Consider the following 19,442-nt stretch of genomic DNA (forward strand, 5'->3'; position numbering starts at 1 on the left):
CAAAGTATTTATTTAAATTATCTGCCATTTCCTCATTCCCCATTATAAATTCTCCCGTCTCTGACTGTAAAGGACCTACATTTACCTTCGCCAGTCTTTTCCTTTTCACATACCTATAGAAGCTTTTACAATCCATTTTTATATTTTTCACTAGTTTGTGCTCATATTCCATTTTCCCTTTATCAATTTCTTGGTCCCCCTTTGCTGATTTCTGAAAAGGTCCCAATCCTCAGGCTGACCGCTTTTTCTGGCAACTTTTTAAGCTTCCTCCTTTGACTTAATACTAGCTTTAATTTCTTTTGTTAGCCATGGTTGGATCACTTTTCCTTTTGGGTTTTTATGCCTAGAGGACTATGTTTGTTGCAAATTATGCATTATTTCCTTGAATGTTGGCCATTGTATGTCCACCTTCATACCTTTCCGTGTAGTCTTCCAATCTACCAGGGCCAACTTGTCCCTCATACCCTTGTAGTTTCCTCTGTTTAGATTGAAGACCTTAGTTTCAGATTGGACTACATCACTCTCAAACGTAATGTAAAATTCAATCATATTATGGTCACTTGTCCCTAAATGCCCCTTTACCACAAGATTATTGATTAGCCCTTTCTCATTACACTGTACCAGATCCAGAATAGCCTGTTCCCTGGTTGGCTCCTCCAGATACTGATCCAGGAAACCATCTCACATGCATTCCAAGAATTCATCCTCCACACCATTAGTGGTAATTTGATTTGCCCAGTCAATATGTAGATTAAAGTCCCCCATGATTACCGTATTGCCCTTGTTACATGCACTTCTAATTTCTTGATTGATACTGTACCCTATATTGGCCCAGAACTTCGGGTCTCCACGGGTACTCACCCGTAAGCCCAATGGAAGTGCCGGTTTCCTGCATGCACTGCGCATGCGTGGGAAACCGGCACTTCCATTCCCCTGAAAGAAGGGGTTCAGAGGTCGAATGCGTGCATGGGAGAGGCTGCGCGTGCACATTGAACTTACGTTTTTTTTACAGGTTTTCCCGGGAGGGTAAGTCCCCAGAAGTTACACATTTCTGTTTGGTGGCCTATACACAACTCCCACCAATGTTTTCCGCCCTTTGCTGTTTCTTAGCTCCACCCAAACTGATTCCAGTTCTACATCACGATCTGCCGAGCCAAGATCTTTTATCTCTACCGTAACTATCTCATCCCTTATTAACAGTGCTACGCCACCTCCTTTTCCTTTTTGTCTGTCCTTCCTAAATGTTGAGTACCCTGGAACATTCAGTTCCCAACTTTGGTTACCCTGCAACCATGTCTCTGTAACTTGCATTTATATAGCACCTTTCATGACCTCATAATGTTCCAAATGTACTACAGCCAATGTAGTACTTTTGAAGTGTAGTCACTGTTGTAATGTAGAGAAACACGGCAGCCAATTTGCACACAGCAAGCTCCCACAAACAGCAATAACCAGATAATCTGTTTTAGTGATGTTAGTTGAGGGATAAATATTGGCCAGGACATTGGGGAGAACTTCCCTGCTCTTCTTCGAATTGTGCAATGTGGTGTTTTACATCCACCCGGGAGGGCAGATGCAAAACACCTCTGACAGTGCAGTAATTCTTACGTATTGCACTGGAGTGTCAGCCTAGTTTATGTGCTCATATCTCTGGAGTGGGACTTGAAGGCTTTCGATAAGGTCCAGCATAAGAGATTAGCGTGTAAAGTTAAAGCACATGGGATTGGGGGTAAGGTACTGTCTTGGATAGAGAACTGGTTGGCAGACAGGAAGCAAAGAGTTGGAATAAATGGGTCTTTTTCCGAGTGGCAGGCAGTGACTAGTGGGGTACCGCAGGGATCGGTGCTAGGACCCCAGCTATTCACAATATATATAAATGATCTGGACGAGGGAACTAGATGTATTATCTCCAAGTTTGCAGACGACTCAAAGCTGGGTGGGCGTGTGTGCTGTGAGGAGGATGCAGAGAAACTCCAGTACGATTTGGACAGGTTGGGTGATTGGGCAGATGCATGCCCAATGCAGTATAACGTGGATAAATGCGAGGTTATCCACTTCGGTGGCAAAAACAGGAAGACAGATTATTATCAGAACGGCAATAGATTGGGAAAAGGGGAAGTGCAACGAGACTCGGGTGTCCTTGTGCACCAGTCGCTGAAGGTAAGCATGCATGTGCAGCAGGCGGTTAAGAAGGCAAATGGTATGTTGGCCTTCATAGCAAGAGGATTTGAGTACAGGAGCAAGGATGTCTTGCTGCAGTTGTACAGGGCTTTGGTGAGACCACACCTTGAGTATTGTGTGCAGTTTTGGTCGCCTTATCTGAAGAAGGATGTTCTTGCCATGGAGAAAGTGCAGGAAAGATTCACCAGACTGATACCTGGGATGGCAGGAATGATGTATGAGGAGAGATTGGGTCGATTAGGCTTATATTCACTAGAGTTTAGAAGAATGAGAGGGGATCTCATTGAAACTTATAAAATTCTAACAGGACTAGACAGACTAGATGCAGGAAGGATGTTCCCGATGGCGGGGGAGTCCAGAAACAAGGGTCACAGTCTAAGGATAAGGGGTAAACCATTTAGGACTGAGATGAGGAGGAATTTCTTCACCTAGAGAGTAGTGAACCTGTGGAATTCTCTGCCACACAGGGCAGTTGAGGCCAATTCATTAAATATATTCAAGAAGGAGTTGGATATATTTCTTGAGGCTAAAGGGATCAAGGGATATGGGGAGAAAGCAGGGACAGGGTACTGAATTTGGATGATCATGCCATGATCTCATTAAATGGCAGAGCGGGCTCGAGGGGCCGAATGGCCTACTCCTGCTCCTATCTTCATCTTCTAAGCCACAAACTTCTGACTCACAGGCGAGAGTGCTACCACTGAGCCCAGGCTGATACTTCAATGCCGTACTGTCGGAAATGCACAAGATAAGCAATACAATACAGAAATAATGATCCAATGGCTCATTACCCAACTGAATCCCTTCAAACTAAAAAGGAAACAGCCCTTCTCAAACACTTTCACAATCCATAAGTACAGTTGGAATCTACATGGAGTTGGAATCTCATGTAGTAGTTAACTCATTCTGATATCTTTTTCTGGTTATTCATTGTTACATGTCTATCCTTCATGGTCCTGAAATTAATCTGTGAGAGTGCATGGATGCTTAACAAGTTTATCTGAACAAAATTCCTATCTTTGCTATTTTAGTGGCGGCATTAACCCATTTATTTTAAATGCTAGGATCCTATGAGGTAATTTCAGAGCCCATAGGGGAAATTCTCCTCTGCAAACATGTCTGAAATCAACAGAAAATATAGGAAAATTTGGGTGGTGATGCCTACTGTAGCCTTGCCACCCAACAAAGATTTCCCTCTCTCTGCCATTGCCTGGACCGCTGTTGGCCACTCCTTCATTACCCTCCCTGCATGCAAATGGTGGTGGGGAGTGAGACCCAGGTCTCCAGTAGATTTTCCTTCTTTCCATCCCAGTTGTTGCTTCTTCCTGGGGCTGACATATGGAAAGTGGTGGTTAAGACCCAGAACTCTCCCAATGGAGGAAGAGGGCCTTGCAACAGGCTCCTCCCCCTCCAGTTGGCTCAAGAGACTTAACTGCCAGAAGTCTTGATCTCAGCCAAGGTGTTCAGTGGGAGCCTTCTTTCCAATCTTCAGGGCTCTGCTCCCATTTTAAGGTTGGTTGCCATCTCATCAGGTGTTGAATGATTGTCTGCAGTAGAAAAGTGTAGTAACCTGGGAGGTTATGAGTAACCTGATCCACCAGGTGGTGCTGTGGCAATTGCTCTCCTGAGTTAAGTCTGATCTGTACTGTTGTACTCTTTGTTTTTGCTGCCTCATGGCAGAAGCTTTTATGTGCAAGGGTTGATTAAACCATGTTACGGAGTTAACCTGTGTCTGTCTCCATCTATGGCCAGCTCAAGATACCACATATGGCGACGAGAATAAAGGACGGAAGAGTTTTGGAGTATTCGGAAGAGGTGCTCGGGTTGGTTAGCAAACTAGTCGGAAAAGCATGAGGCTAGGCCGCGGGAGTCGAAACGGAGTTTGATTTTTTGGCTGAAGTGACCGGACTCCAAGGATGGCAGGAATGGTAGGCTCCGTGGCACCTTTTGACAGCAAGTCGCAGTCTTGGGAGGAGTATATTGAAATACTGAGCCATTTCTTATGGCAAACGAGGTGGACAGTGCTGAAAAGAAAAGGGCCATTTTACTGAGTTGTGTGGGAGCGCAAACCTATACACGGATGAGGAATCTGCTGAGCCCGGAGCGGCCAGGAGAAAAATCTTTTGACGAGTTGGTGAGCCTACTAAAGAATCATTTCAATCCGAAACCTAGTGAAATAGTACAGAGATGGAAATTCAATTCGGCGATTAGGAGGCCGGAAGAAAGCGTTACCGAGTATGTGGAGGAGCTTCGGAAGCTCACACAGGACTGTAATTTTGGAAATGCGCTCACAGTCATGTTGAGGGACAGACTAGTATGCGGAGTTAACGACGACAGTATACAGCGAAGGTTGCTGTCAGAAGAAGGATTAACGTTTGAGACGGCACTTAAAAAAGCACAAGCCATGGAGACGGCTAACAAGGACATTAAGGACTTAAACAGTATGAGCAAGGAGAAATGGAGTAAACCAGGGGGAGGAGCTGTTTTCAAGATGGAAGCTGGCGCGAAAAGTCCACCAGTCGGAGTTGGGGATTGCTACCGATGTGACGGGACGAGCCATTATGCAAAGGACTGCAGGTTTGCAAAGGCAAAGTGCCACAATTGTGGAAAAATAGGGCACTTAAAGAAAGTCTGTAAAAGGGCAGTGAGTGAGAGAAGCAGTGCTAAAGGGGCAAAGCATGCAAAAGGGGGGAGGGAGAAGTACACAAAGCGGGCAAATTACATACAAGAGGAGGAAGAGTCTAGTGAGTCTAGTGAGGAGGTTTTCACTGTATACAGTATAGACACTTCAAGGCCCAACGTACCCCCTCTCACTAAGTATTTGATAGTGAACGGAGGTCAAGTAAAGTTTGAGATTGACACCGGGTGTAGTGTAACCATAATGTCGCAGACTGAGTACGCCAAGCTATGGGGGGAAGCAAAAGTACCAGAGCTAGGTACATGCCCCATTAGTCTCAAAACCTACACAGGACAGAAGGTGGACATTTTGGGGGCGGCTGAAGTACAAGTGGAACACAAAGGAGTCACCAAAGAGCTTACTGTGGTAGTGGTAGCAGGGTCAGGGCCAAACCTGTTAGGGCGAGGGTGGATCAGTGAGTTGAGTGTGTACTGGCAGGCAATGAATAAAATGGAGGACAGTACAGAGGCACTGCAAGAAGTGCTGATGAAGCATGAGTTAGTGTTCAAGGACGAACTGGCACCTTAAGGGGAGCCACAGCCAAGATTCATGTAGCCAGTGATGCCACGCCTCGTTTCTTTAAACCAAGGTCGGTACCTTTTGCAATGAAAACCAAGGTTGAGGCGGAACTAGATCGCCTGCTAAGGGACAAAGTAATAGAACCAGTGAAATTTTCAGACTGGGCACCAATAGTCCCGGTATTGAAGCCCGACAGTAACGTAAGGGTGTGTGGTGACTATAAGTTAACAGTGAACAGAGTATCATCACTGGAACAGTACCCCATTCCGAGAATGGAGGACATGTTAACATCGCTCGCTGGGGGAGAAAGATTCAGCAAACTGGACATGAGTCATGCGTATCAGCAGATATTGCTAGATGAAGAATCAAAAAAGTTTGTCACAGTGAACACGCACAAGGGGCTGTTCACGTATGCCAGGTTACCATTTGGTGTCAGTTCTAGCCCAGCAATATTCCAACGGACTATGGAAGGCATTCTGCAGGGCATTCCAAAGGTGGCCGTGTACTTAGATGATATTCTGCTAACAGGAAGTGACGATCAGGATCACTTAAAAACACTGGACAAAGTGCTACAGTGGCTGGAAGAGGCGGGGCTATGCCTGAAACGGAGTAAGTGTAGTTTCATGGAGGAGGAAGTTACATTCCTGGGACATCGGGTGGATGCCACAGGCCTCCATCCATTACCAGGGAAAGTGCGGGCAGTGCAGGATGCACCTGCACCCACCTCAGTGACTGAACTGAAAGCCAATCTAGGGCTCCTGAATTATTATAACCGGTTTCTTCCAAACTTATCGATGCTGCTGGCACCCCTGCACAAACTGGTGAGAAAGGAGGAGCCATGGCGTTGGGGGCCAGAGCAAGCGAAAGTGTTTCAGCAGTCAAAGGAGCTACTTCAGTCCAGCAGGGTGTTGGTGCATTACGACAAGAAGAAGGAGCTGATAATGTCCTGCGATGCATCACCCTATGGAGTGGGGGCAGTATTGGCCCACCGCATGCCAGATGGAGCAGAAAGGCCCATCGGGTTTGTTTCACGCACGTTCACAGCTGCGGAAAAGAACTATTCACAGCTTGATAAAGAGGGGTTGGCCATTATATTTGGAGTAAAGAAATTCCATAAGTACATATATGGGAGGAAGTTTGTAATCAGTACTGACCACAAGCCTCTTATTCGCTTACTGAATGAGATGAAAGCGGTGCCTCAAATGGCATCACAGAGAATAATGAGACGGGCAGTAATACTAAGAGCCTATGAATATGTGATCACGTACAGAGCCGGCAAAGAAAATGGGAACGCGGATGCTCTCAGCCGCCTGCCCCTCTCAAAATCTCCTCGCAGTACTTCCCCTGAGGAGCACGTCCTGATGCTGGATCAGGAGATCAGTCCCCTGGTGACTTCAGCGCAAATCCAGGGCTGGACAGCCAAGGGCCCCGTTCTGTCAAGGGTCCGTGAGTATGTGTTGAAAGGCTGGCCAGATCACCGTGAGGGACCGGAGTTCGCACCGTACAGACAGAGACAGCACGAGCTCAGTGTCCAAGATGGATGTGTGCTATGGGGAGCACGCATCATAGTCCCAGAGCGGGGACGCTCTACTTTGATGGAACAGTTGCATCAATCGCACCCAGGAATGACTAGAATGCAAGGACTGGCTAGGAGCTACCTGTGGTGGCCTAACTTGGATGCTGAAATTGAGTCAAAGGTAAAGTCATGCACTATATGTCAGGAACAGAGGAAAGCGCCTGCCGGGGCACCACTCCACCCCTGGGAGTGGCCCAGCAAACCCTGGAGGAGAATTCACATAGACTATGCGGGACCTTTTATGGGCAAAATGTTTTTGGTGCTGGTTGACGCTCACTCAAAGTGGATCGACGTTTATCCAGTGAGCTCTGCAACGACTGATGCCACACTGAATTGGCTCAAGAACAGCTTCAGCATGCATGGTATTCCAGAAATGATTGTATCCGACAATGTACAGTGTTTTGTTAGTGAAGGGAGCAAAAATTCATGGTAAGGAATGGAATCACACATGTCACCTCGGCTCCATATCACCCAGCCTCAAATGAGTTAGCCGAGCGAGCCGTGCAGACTTTTAAGGAGCTCATGAGGAAGAGCTCAGGTGACACCCTGGAGACCAAGCTCAATAGAGCCTTGTTTAGTTATCGTATAACACCCCAAGCTACCACGGGGCTTTCTCCGGCTGAGTTGATGATGGGGAGAAAGTTGCGGCGCACGTTAGACCTGATACACCCAGATCTCAAAAGCAAGGTTGAGACAAAACAAACAAACCAAAAAGCGTACCATGACAAACATACTAGAGCTCGCCATTTTGCCATAGGGGACTCTGTGTACACCCGGAACTTCGGTTATGGACCTAAATGGATACCAGGACTAATCCAGGACATTACAGGACCTGTGTCGTACTCTGTGTTACTAGGGGATGGTCGAGGGGTTTGTCGGCATGTGGATCAGCTTTTCAGCCGGCAGCAGGGGTAACTGCCTCAGATGGAACAAAGGGCAGTAGAGGAGGCTGTTCCAGGACCCAGCACGGCTTATAAGGTGCCAGTGGACACGGGTACTGCCAGGCCACAGCGGGACAGAGTAAAACCAACATCAGAGACTACTCCAATCTCAAGTGCGAATGAATCTGAGAATCCACCACAAGTGGAATTAAGACGTTCACAAAGGATTCGCAAGCAACCAGAAAGACTTCACAGAAATCACAGAAACCCCACAGTGCAGATAGAGGCCATTTCGGCCCATCGAGCCTGCACCGACCCATATCCCACCCGATCCCTGTAACCCCTACACCAACACATATCCCACCCTATCCCCGCAACCCCACGTATTTAATCCCCCTAACACTAAGGGTCAATTTATCATAGCCAATCAACCTAACCCGCACATCTTTGGACTTACAAACCTGTTAAATTAGTCAGGGGTTAACCATGGTTAGAGCATACTGGTTAATTAAAACGTAGTACCTAGTAAGGGTTATTGTTTAAGAATTGCATACTGCAATCTTAAGGGGGGAGGAGTGTAGTAACCTGGGAGGTTATGAGTAACCTGATCCACCAGGTGGTGCTGTGGCAATTGCTCTCCTGAGTTAAGTCTGATCTGTACTGTTGTACTCTTTGTTTTTGCTGCCTCATGGCAGAAGCTTTTATGTGCAAGGGTTGATTAAACCATGTTACGGAGTTAACCTGTGTCTGTCTCCATCTATGGCCAGCTCAAGATACCACAAAAAGTTTGAATTGTACCCTTAGAATTGAATCCTAATTATAATTGTATCAAAAGCAGTCAAAAATTGTTTTAACCACTGTTTACTATCTGTCACTGGATAATAAAACAAGGATCAGTGTAGTTTATATCACTGGCTATAAATGGTGACCGTAAGCAGATATTCTTCCTCAGGTTGCACAAGTAAACTTAGATATGCACTAATACTGTCAGCTTTTAACCTTTGTCCCATCTGACCAGCTGATCCTACGTGTGCTAAGTGTAATGAAATCATAAACATATTCTTTATCAATGTATGACAGATGATTTCCACCATATGTAGTAAAATTGTAAATGTGTTCAGAAAGAATGCCTTTATGATTTCATTACATATGGCTCACATAGGAGCTCTTTCCTGTATATTATGGTAATGACGGTTGTCTTGGCACAGTTTGTGGCTTGGATGCTCCCTCCCCCACTTTTGCTGGTTGCTGACTGTTGAAAGTAAGAAGCTGTCTTCAGTGGAAAACAAAAATAGAGAGAAGAGAAACAATTACCTGTCATAATGGACCAATAATGCATCAGACTGTAGTAGCAATTTGCTATAAAACTACTGAGCTTTTTCACATTATAGCTCATTTTGCATTGATTAAATCGATTTACTGTCGCTTGCACAAATTTACGGGACAGATTTGCTCCGTGTCACTAAGTTTGTTATTTCTAGCGAACAGTACAGTAAATTATTTTCAGAAATAACCTTCCCTGTAAATGAACAATGTGTGTGTATTACTAATTTATGCATTTACATTTAATTGAAACTGCCGCTGATTAATAACTATCAAAATTGAAATATATTCCAAACCTTCTGAACAAGTCTTTAAATGGCAGTGCGCAGTCGTGGACTTCAATCTGTTCCGTTTATATGTATTTATTACACCAAGTAGATCCACAGAATTATCTGAAAGATTGTAAGATAAAGTTTCAGCATATATTTCAACCAGACAAGAAACAAGTGGATTCAATGGTGCATGTGCATTGCCATAGCTAAGAAAGCTACTTTACCTAACTTCAGCCCATTGTGACCATTTAATTTCCAGTTGGTACATTATGAATAGTACAAATTACATCTCCCAGTAGGTTGTTGCTACACTAACACTGGGAGTTCCCAATTCCCTGGCTCAGGAGGGAGACAGCATATTGCTGGTATGCCGGGAAAGATGAGATGTACCGGTCTCCAGATTGGCGCGAGTAGGGCACACTGGAGGGGGTTCAAGTGATGGAAGCACCCCCAAAGAGTGGATGGGGTAAATTGGATGGGGTCAGTTTTTGGCCTGGGCAGGTGTCCGTTAGGGAAGGAACTCTGCGCCCTTAACTTGGTCTGGCCTATATGTGACTCCAAACACACAGCAATGTGGTTGACTCTTAACTGCTCTCTGAAATGGCTTACCAAGCCATTCATTGTACCAAACCACTGCAAAGAAGAAAACCAGATAGACCACCTGGCATCGACCTAGGCACCAGACACGACAAAGGCACACCCAGCCCAGTCGACCCCGCAAAGTCCTCCTCACTAACATCTGGGGACTTGTGCCAAAATTGGGAGAGCTGTCCCACAGACTAGTCAAGCAACAGCCTGACATAGTCATACTCACAGAATCATGGCTTTCAACCAATGTCCCAGACTCCTGCATCGCCATCCCTGGACATACCCTGTCCCACGGCAGGTCAAATCCACCAGAGGAGGCGGCACACTGGTGTACAATCGGGAGGGAGTGGCCCTGGGAGTCCTTAACATTGACTCCGGACCCCATGAGGTCTCATGGCATCAGGTCAAACATGGGCAAGGAAACCTTCTGCTGATTATCACTTACCACCCTCCCTCAGCTGACGAATCAGTACTCCTCCATGTTGAATACCACTTGGAAGAAGCACTGAGGGTATCAAGGGCACAAAATGTACTCTGGGTGGGAGACTTCAATGTCCTTCACCAAGGGTGGCTTGGTAGCACCACAACTGACCGAGTTGGCCAAGTCCTGAAGGATATAGCTGCCAGACTGGGCCTGCAACAGGTGGAGAGAGAACCAACATGAAGGAAAAACCTACTTGACCTTGTCCTCACCAATCTACCTGTCACAGATGCACCAGCCCATGACAGTATTGGTAGGAATGACCGCCACACAGTCCTTGTGGAGAAGAAGTCCCGTCTTCACCCTCCATCATGTTATGTGGCACTACCACCGTGCTAAATGGATAGATTCAGAACAGATCTAGCAACTCAAGACTGGGCATCCATGAGGCGTTGTGGGCCATCAGCAGCAGCAGAATTGTATTCCACCACAATTTGTAACTTCATGTCCCGGCATATCCCTCACCCCTACCATTACCATCAAGCCAGGGGACCAACCCTGGTTCAATGAAGAGTGCAGAAGAGTATGCCAAGAGCAGCATCAGGCTTACCTAAAAATGAGGTGCCAACCTGCTGAAGCTACAAGAAAGGATTACATACATGCTAAACAGCATGCTATAGAATCATAGAATCACAAAATGGGTACAGCACGGAAGGAGGCCATTTGGCCCATCGAGCCCATGCCAGCTCTCTGGAAGAGCACTTCAGTTAGTCCCACTCCCCGCCCTTTCCCCATAGCCCTGAAATTTATTTTCCTCCAGGTACTTATCCAATTCCCTTTTGAAAGCCACGATTGAGTCTGCCTCCACCACCCTTTCAGGCAGTGCATTCCAGATCTTAACCATTCGCTGTGTAAAAAAGTTTTTCCTTATGTTGCCTTTGGTTCTTCTGCCAATCACCTTAAATCTGTGTCCTCTGGTTCTCGACTCTTCCACAAATGGGAACAGTTTCTCTCCATCTACCCTATCCAGACCCCTCATGATTTTGAACACCTCTATCAAATCTCCTCTCAACCTTGTCTGCTCTAAGGAGAACAACCCAAGTTTCGCTAGTTTATCCACGTAACTGAAGTCCCTCATCCCTGGAATCATTCTTGTAAATCTTTTCTGTACCCTCTCTAAGGCCGTCACATCCTTCCTAAAGTGCGGTGCCCAGAATTGGACACAATACTCCAGTTGAGGCCGAACCAGTGTTTTATAAAGGTTCATCATAACTTCCTTGCTTTTTACTCTATGGGCTAGAAATTGGGTGCCTTTGTGCCTCCCATTAGCGCCCCTGGGGAGTGCTAACGGGTCGCAAATGACTTTGCGACCGGGTGCGGCGCTGACATCGACTCCCGCCATATTCGGCAGGAGTTTTGCGGTGGCACTATGGCGTTGCACCCCAATCTCCTTCGCCCGGAGATCGTGAAGTCATCGCCATGCACACCGCCCCGGTAGTGCCCTGGACCCGAAATTGATTTCCGCCCCCTGCAACCTCACTGGTCGATAACACTGACAGCTGCAGGAGGCGTGCATTAGGCAGCCAACCGCTTCGGGGGTGATGATTAAAGGCGAGGTGGCCTAGGTAAGTAAAACATTTCCTGTTGAAGTTTTTTCCCGGGTTCCTGCCCACGATCGATCAGCCCCCCACTCTGCTTGAGTGCCGGGCTGATCGTGCAGGATCACGGTTGCCTTGGTGAGCCAGGTAGGTAATTATTCTATTGCAGAGCATGCAGCGATAGCCCTTCCCTTTAAGGGAGGGAAGGAGCCTTTGAACGCGGCAGCGATGCACGGCCCAGTGTGCCGTGCTGCTGTAGTCTTCGCCCCGCCTGCTGCCGATTGCGCTCCAAGAAGGAAGTGGAGCGTTTGATTTAGCGCTCCACTTCCCTCTTGGGGTGCTAAAACTCAATTTTGCAGTCGTCAGTGCTAATGTTACCGCCCAGGCGATGTTAGCGCCCCAAAATGGTTGATACTGAATTTTTCCCCTTATGCCTCTGTTTATGAAGCCCAGGATCACTTATGCTCTTTTAATCGCTTTCTCAACATGCCCTGCCATATTCAACGATTTATGCACATATACCCCCAGGCCTCTCTGTTTATGCACCCCCTTTAGGATTGTACCCTTTAGTTTATATTGCCTCTCCTCATTCTTCCTACCAAAATGTATCACTTCGCATTTTCTGCATTAAATTTCATCTGCCACATGTCCGCCCATTTCACCAGCCTGTCTATGTCTTCTTGAAGTCTATCACTATCCTCCTCACTATTCACTATACTTCCAAGTTTTGTGTCATCTGCAAATTTTGAAATTGTGCCCTATACACCCAAGTCCAAGAAAAGCAGAGGTCTTAGTACCGACCCCTGGGGAACACCACTGTATACCTTCCTCCAGTCCAAAAAACAACCATTCACTACTCTGTTTCCTGTCACTTAGCCAATTTCGTATCCATGCTGCCACTGTCCCTTTTATTCCATGGGCTTCAACTTTGCTGGCAGGTCTATTATGTGGCACTTTATCAAATGCCTTTGAAAGTCTATGTACACCATGTCAACTGCATTGCCGTCATCAACCCTCTCTGTTACCTCATCAAAAACCTTGATCAAGTTAGTTAAATACAACTTGCCTTTAACAAATCTATGCTGGATTTCCTTAATTAATCCACACTTGTCCAAGTAACTGTTATCTTTGTCCCTGATTATTGTTTCTAAAAGCTTCCCCACTGCCAAGGCTAAACTGACTGGCCTGTAGTTACTGGGTTTATCCTTACACCCTTTTTTGAACAAGGGTGTAACATTTGCAATTCTCCAGTCCTCGGACACCACCCCTGTATCTAAGGAGGCTTGGAAGATTATGGCCAGTACCTCCGCAATTTCCTCCTTAACTTCCATCAGCATCTTAGGATGCATTGCATCCGGCCCTGGTGACTTATCAACTTTAAGTACAGCCAGCCTTTCTAGTACCTCCTCTTTATCAATTTTTATCTCATCCAGTATCTCAACTACCTCTTTTTTCACTATGACTTTGGCAGCATCTTCTTCCTTGGTGAAGACAGATGCAAAGTACTCATTTATTACTCAGCCATGCCCTCTGCCTCCATGCGTAGGTTTCCTTTTTGGTCCCTTATTGGCCCCCATCCCTCCTCTTACTACCCATTTATTATTTATATGCCTATAGAAGACTTTCGAATTCCCTTGTTATGTTAGCTGTCAATCTATTCTCATACTCTCTCTTTGCCCCTCTTATTTTCTTTTTCACTTCCCCTCTGAACTTTTTATATTCAGCCTGATTCTCACTTGTATTCTCAACCTGGCATGTGTCATATGCATTCTTTTCCTGCTTCATCTTTCTATCTCTTTCGTCATCCAGCGAGCTCTGGCTTTAGTTGCCCTGCCTTTCCCCCTCGTGGGAATGTACCTCGACTGTACCCAAACCATCTCCTCTTTAAAGGCATTCCACTGTTCAATTACAGCTTTGCCTGCCAATTTTTAATTCCAATTTACCCGTGCCAGATCTGTTCTCAACCCACTGAAATTTGCCTTCCTCCAATGAAGTATTTTTACTCTAGATTGTTCCCTCTCCTTTTCCATAGCTAATCTAAACCTTATGATACTTTGATCACTATTCCCTAAATGTTCCCCTACTGACACTTGCTCCACTTGACCCACCTCGTTCCCAGAAGCAAATCCAGCAACGCCTCCTTCCTTGTTGGCCCAGAAATGTACTGATCAAGAAAGTTCACCTGAACACACTTCAACAATTCTTCCCCCTTGCTGCCCTTTACACTATTACTATCCCATATATAAGGGGGGTGGCGGGTATGGCGCGTGCGCCCAGTCAGTTATGCCCCTGACTGTGAGTGGTTCGAATCGCTCCCACACCCCTGGGTTCTAGACACCGGACTTAGGTACAGGCGGCGATACAGAAAGCTCGAGTAGACAGGTGGTTTGGATGTAAGAAAACCAAGATTTTATTAAAACAGACATTAACACAGTCTTACGAGAAATTACAAGCATAAAATACAGGCAAATACAAAATAACTATATACTTATACAGGGAATGGGGAACACACGGCACATCGAGGGAAAACAAGCTATATTGACAATCCCCTTATTCTTATCCCACCCCCTATACTTAACTAGATTAAGCTATGAGGGGCCAGAATTCATGCTCACCAATCCAAAGCAAAGCCAACTGTTAACGAATGCAGTTTTTGAGGTTTGGTTCTCTGTCCTCTTAGGTACCCCGTTGCCACATGGTCTTTAGGGGCGCGGTGCTGGAGCTGCTGCTGTGACACACCTTCTTCTCCTCCGCTACCGTCGTCGTCTCGTCTCGATGGGTTCTCCTCTTCTTCTCCCTCAGGCGGTCGTCGGCGGTAACGTTATGTTTATCGGACAGTTAACAGTCTTTGCCATTTAGATTTTGCTACCCATGCATCAAGCGCCAGTATATTCGTTGTGGCGTAGACACCTGCATTATCGCAGTGTTCAACAAGATGTCTTGCCTCACCGTCCTGAAGTACTTTCTTCCCCGAGCGTCAGCTTATAACTCGGCGCTCGGTCTTAATTAATACGTCTTCTGCTGCCCTTCTCTGCTCTTCATTGGGGCTACCTTGCTCTTCGTCTTGATTCGTCTCGCCTCGTTGGACTACCATACAAGTCCTGGGCTACCTGCTCAACTTCGTATCTCCCCCCCCTTTTTCGGCCTGGGCGTCCCGGATGACTAGGGACTCGGGTCTCGTTCCCCTCCCTGGCTGTTGGTATGGTGTCTTTTACTGCTGAAATCTCACCGCGGGGAGCGAGGAGAGACCGGCCACGAGGCCAGGGCATGAGTGAGCCAAGAACCAAGAGCGAGGGCCAAGCGCAAGAGAGAGCAGAGAGAGAGCGATTGCTATCCAGGACCTACAGTTATACCCGTTGTTTCATCTCCTATCTGTGCGCCAAATCAGGTTAATTCATTGTTCCAATTTTGGCAGGCTGTTTTAAATAATTATAGCAATCTAAACTAACTGTTTTTAGATGGCCGTTTATCGCACCTAATGGCCTGCTGTCCGAGCTGTATTATTATTAATGCATTCTAATCGGCCTGTCCAGCCGCGATGGCTTCCATAGCTGTTTCCGATTATTTATGCAGACAACTTGATGGCCTCAAGTATAGGCCTAACTAGTTCTGATCTGTCTACGATCTGGCTTAATGCATATTCAATGTTTGCTGTCTGCTTTTCAAAATACAAAATACAAAGTCCTTTTTCACAGAAACTGCATTTTAGGTTTCGAATTCCCCAAAAGCTGCTTGTGCTGCTACAGAGTCCAAGCTTTTAAAATCTTGCAGGCTTTTGGTTACGAGGTGCAGATGCCATCTTTTGGGTACCTTATTAAAATGTCCATGCCGGGTCCCTTTTATTAATAACTTTGGGGGAAATGTGGGAATTTTGCGAATCTTACACTCCCCCCTGTGATACTAAGACTTGCTTGAAGTATCATTCTTAAAAGGTGAGCAAAATTTTCTGACCCTCCATAGTCAACCTTCCCCTGTAATTATCTATCTAATATACCCACGCCACATGCACTTCCCATTCCATGAAAATGTAGTGTACATAAGGATACATAGAATAAATTACAGACTTTTACACATATCCAAGCATGGAGGGGGTCCAACACCCCTGCACCACTTGGTACATATACATCTTTATTAACCGCGTTGCAAAGAAACAAAAAAAACTTTATTAAAAAACAACAAACACAAAAACAACAATCTTTAATCAAAATACAAGGAAAAAGATTTAAACCGGCGTATCTCCCTCCACCTTCACATAATGTTCCTTCCAGATCTTCTGGTTTCAGAATTCTAACAATTGACCTTTTCCCTTACATTGAATACAAACTAGATAAAACACTATCCCTAACTGGCATACCACGAGAATGTGGGAAGCCAGTCTGATCCACGAAGGGACCTCTATGTTATTGAAAATGTCCCACCAGGGTGGAATCACAATATCCAATATCTTAGTCCCTATCTCTACAGTTTTCTGCTCTAGAGTGTAAAAATGTTTCTGTGAAACTATAACGGCTTTGAGTATTTTGGTAAGGTGTTCAGGGAGAGGGGGAATTTCATAGCCAAAATGTGCTATGTACTTCTGCAAATTGGTATAATTCTCCTTCACAGTGAGGTGAACAGTGGAGGGTTCAGGAATGGGAACAGTTCGCTCCTGGGCCACTTGAACTCCTGCCTCGGGTTTAAAACAGAAACTGCTGTCACTAACCGGATACCAGCTATGCTGTCCATGCTGGTAGTGGGACGCGCCAGTGGTGACACAATATGTCCCACCTCCTATATATGCTGCCTGCGGGGGAACATGGCCTTGTGCCATTGCCTCCATGGTACAATTTATAGGCTTCGCGCCAGCAGCTCTGAACCCACACTGCGGTTTTGAATAGGCATTCAAGTGCTGGGGACACAGGATTATGTGTGCTCCCCGGCTCCGGCATCCTGAGAGGTCAGTACCTGTCATAACGTGCTCCCACTTTATGATGTAAGGCGGGACCGCTGTGAAACGAATGTGTGCACCCCCTTGAATGACTCCAATGTTCTCAACCCTGTATACCGGTGCGGGTCGGGCTGTCCTACCCGTGACCAGCATCCTAACTACTACTCCCATGATTGTGTGGTTGGACCATCCACAATCCATGGGGACTGGGTAGGCTTCGGAGGCTAGCCGGAGTTGGCACGGGTTTAATGTGTTCTCAAATGGGTGGAGGGCTGCGAGGTGTTTGTTGCTAATCCAGGAGGGGACTAAACCCTGTTTTAAATCCTCCAGATTACTGCGGCCTTCGCCCAGCAACCATGCCCCGTATAGCACGCACACCTCATTCTGCGCAGCCTGGTCAGAAGCATTTCTGTCCTCCCTTATTAGGGCATTTACCGTCTTTGCGTGCTTCTCCAACTCCGCTATGATCTCCTTTAAATGGACCATCATGGCCTGGTCCTCATGCAATTCCGAGCCCACTACCTTATTCTCATCCATTAATATCCTCTTTAACTGTGTTTTTAAACCGTTTATCTGGGTCTGTAGCTCTATGTCATCCAAACTGTTGATGACAGAGGGCCCAGTGTTAAACGCAGTAAAAACATCATTCCATACTCCCCTTCTTTGCCTCCCTGCATCACCCCAAAAACTCTCGGTGTGTGGTGTACAGTTCGGTTTTGTCCACATGGGCGAAATCGAACTCATAAAACTTCTTGAACATGTCCTTCAATAGGGCCTGGTATAGCTGCTCTGTTTCTTTGGGACACCACTCCGGTAAATGTATCTTGGTGAGATTTAAAATCACGGAGGCTACCGCGTAGTGTACCCCCTGGTACAGCATCTGATCGGTAGGTACTAGTACCAACCCATTCCCTGGTCCCTTGGTGGTGGTGGGGCAACCTTCCCTGTGTAACCTCGCTGCCAGCGCTGTGGGCAGGGGCTTATGGGGGCGGGTTACAAGCTCAGTGGCATTGACTGGGATCGTGGAGAATGGGACTGCGCACACCTTCCGGCTGGCATCCCACCTCATCCCCTTCCCGGTGTCGTGCCACCGCCGATGGAAAACGATGGATATGCCTGTGGGGCAGACCCTCTCGGACCCCCACATATAGATATAAATCCCTTGGCCCGGTTCCCACCACTTGTCCCAACACACACTTAATCCTCCATGAGTCCCTGTAATCATTCAATGGGTGTTGTTCCCCAACCGTTCCCACTTGACTTCGGGGTTCCTCATATCTTTGCTCAGCTTCCTGAGCCACCACCACCTATCCAGAGGAATGTGTCCTTTACACGTTAAACAGATACGTTTTCCGACGGTGACGCTGACCCTCGTGGTAACCACTCATACCCTGGGGCACAGGAGGGAAGCCTCCCCGTACGTGAATCCAGTTTGGCTGGAGTACTGAGACGAATTGGACCCCAGCCATCCTGGCCACCTCCCCTCGTAGATGTAGACAGCGGTCTCCTCCGCATCCCGTTCACCGCTTCCGTCGGTTGCTATGGGCGCCCTGTCTCCCGAGCACCCGTAGATGTGGGAATCTTCTACATTGCCCCGCTTTCCCTGACTCAGTCCCATCAGGGCAAGTAGGATTACGATCCCCTTCATCCCGACAGTCTTTCTGTAACAGATACAAAACATACAGCCAGGTCCCCAAGAGATTCTCTGGCTTGGTGAAGCATGGTCGGGTCTCGTGACCTCGACCCAAATACATACACTCTTAGCAGATTACTTACTCAATCTAAACTACCCAACACCTTGTTTAACTTAAGCTAAAACACCCAAACTTAAGCTAAATATTTAAACTTAACACTATAAACTTACATTACCTAACCTATATACATCCGCCGCCCGTCTCCGGGCGGCCAGGCTAATTCCTGGTTGGACTGCGGCTCACCACCACCTCCGGTGTGGCCGCACCGTCCTCCACTGTTGGTCCCTCACAGCCCGTGGCGACTAGCTGAGGACCTCTGTCCTTGGACCTCCCCCTGACTCGAGGGGCGGCCCTTGGCAGCTAGAGAGCTGGTGACCATGGCTTTCTCGGCTGGGGCGTCCGTGGGGATCTTCTGGGGGCCTTGGCGGGTGGGGCTTTCTTGGCCGCTGGGCCTTTAACCCGAGCCGCTGCTCCCTCAGGCTTGACCTCTCCCGAACCTGGGCTAGGTGCAGGTAACTCTTCGCAGCATGCTGCTGCGAGCTGAGAGTCTCCGCCCCCAGGTCCCATGGCTGGGTCCGGGGCGGGGTTTTCGACCTCAGGTCCCTGCCTCTCTACACCTGGGTTAGGGGCGGGGTTTTCGCCCTCAGGTGCCTCCCCCTTGTCTGGATCCCAGAAGAGTGTGGGAGTGTCCCAATCGATGGGCGGGATGGCCCCTCCCTTTGAGCAAGCCACAGCGCCTGCTTGTGCAGTCTGTGAACTCGCTCCTGCTGCAGGCTGAGGATCTT

This window comes from Somniosus microcephalus, chromosome 7 (assembly GCF_052327205.1).
Source record: "Somniosus microcephalus isolate GS21.2 chromosome 7, FLI_Smic_1.0, whole genome shotgun sequence".
NCBI lineage: Eukaryota > Metazoa > Chordata > Chondrichthyes > Squaliformes > Somniosidae > Somniosus > Somniosus microcephalus.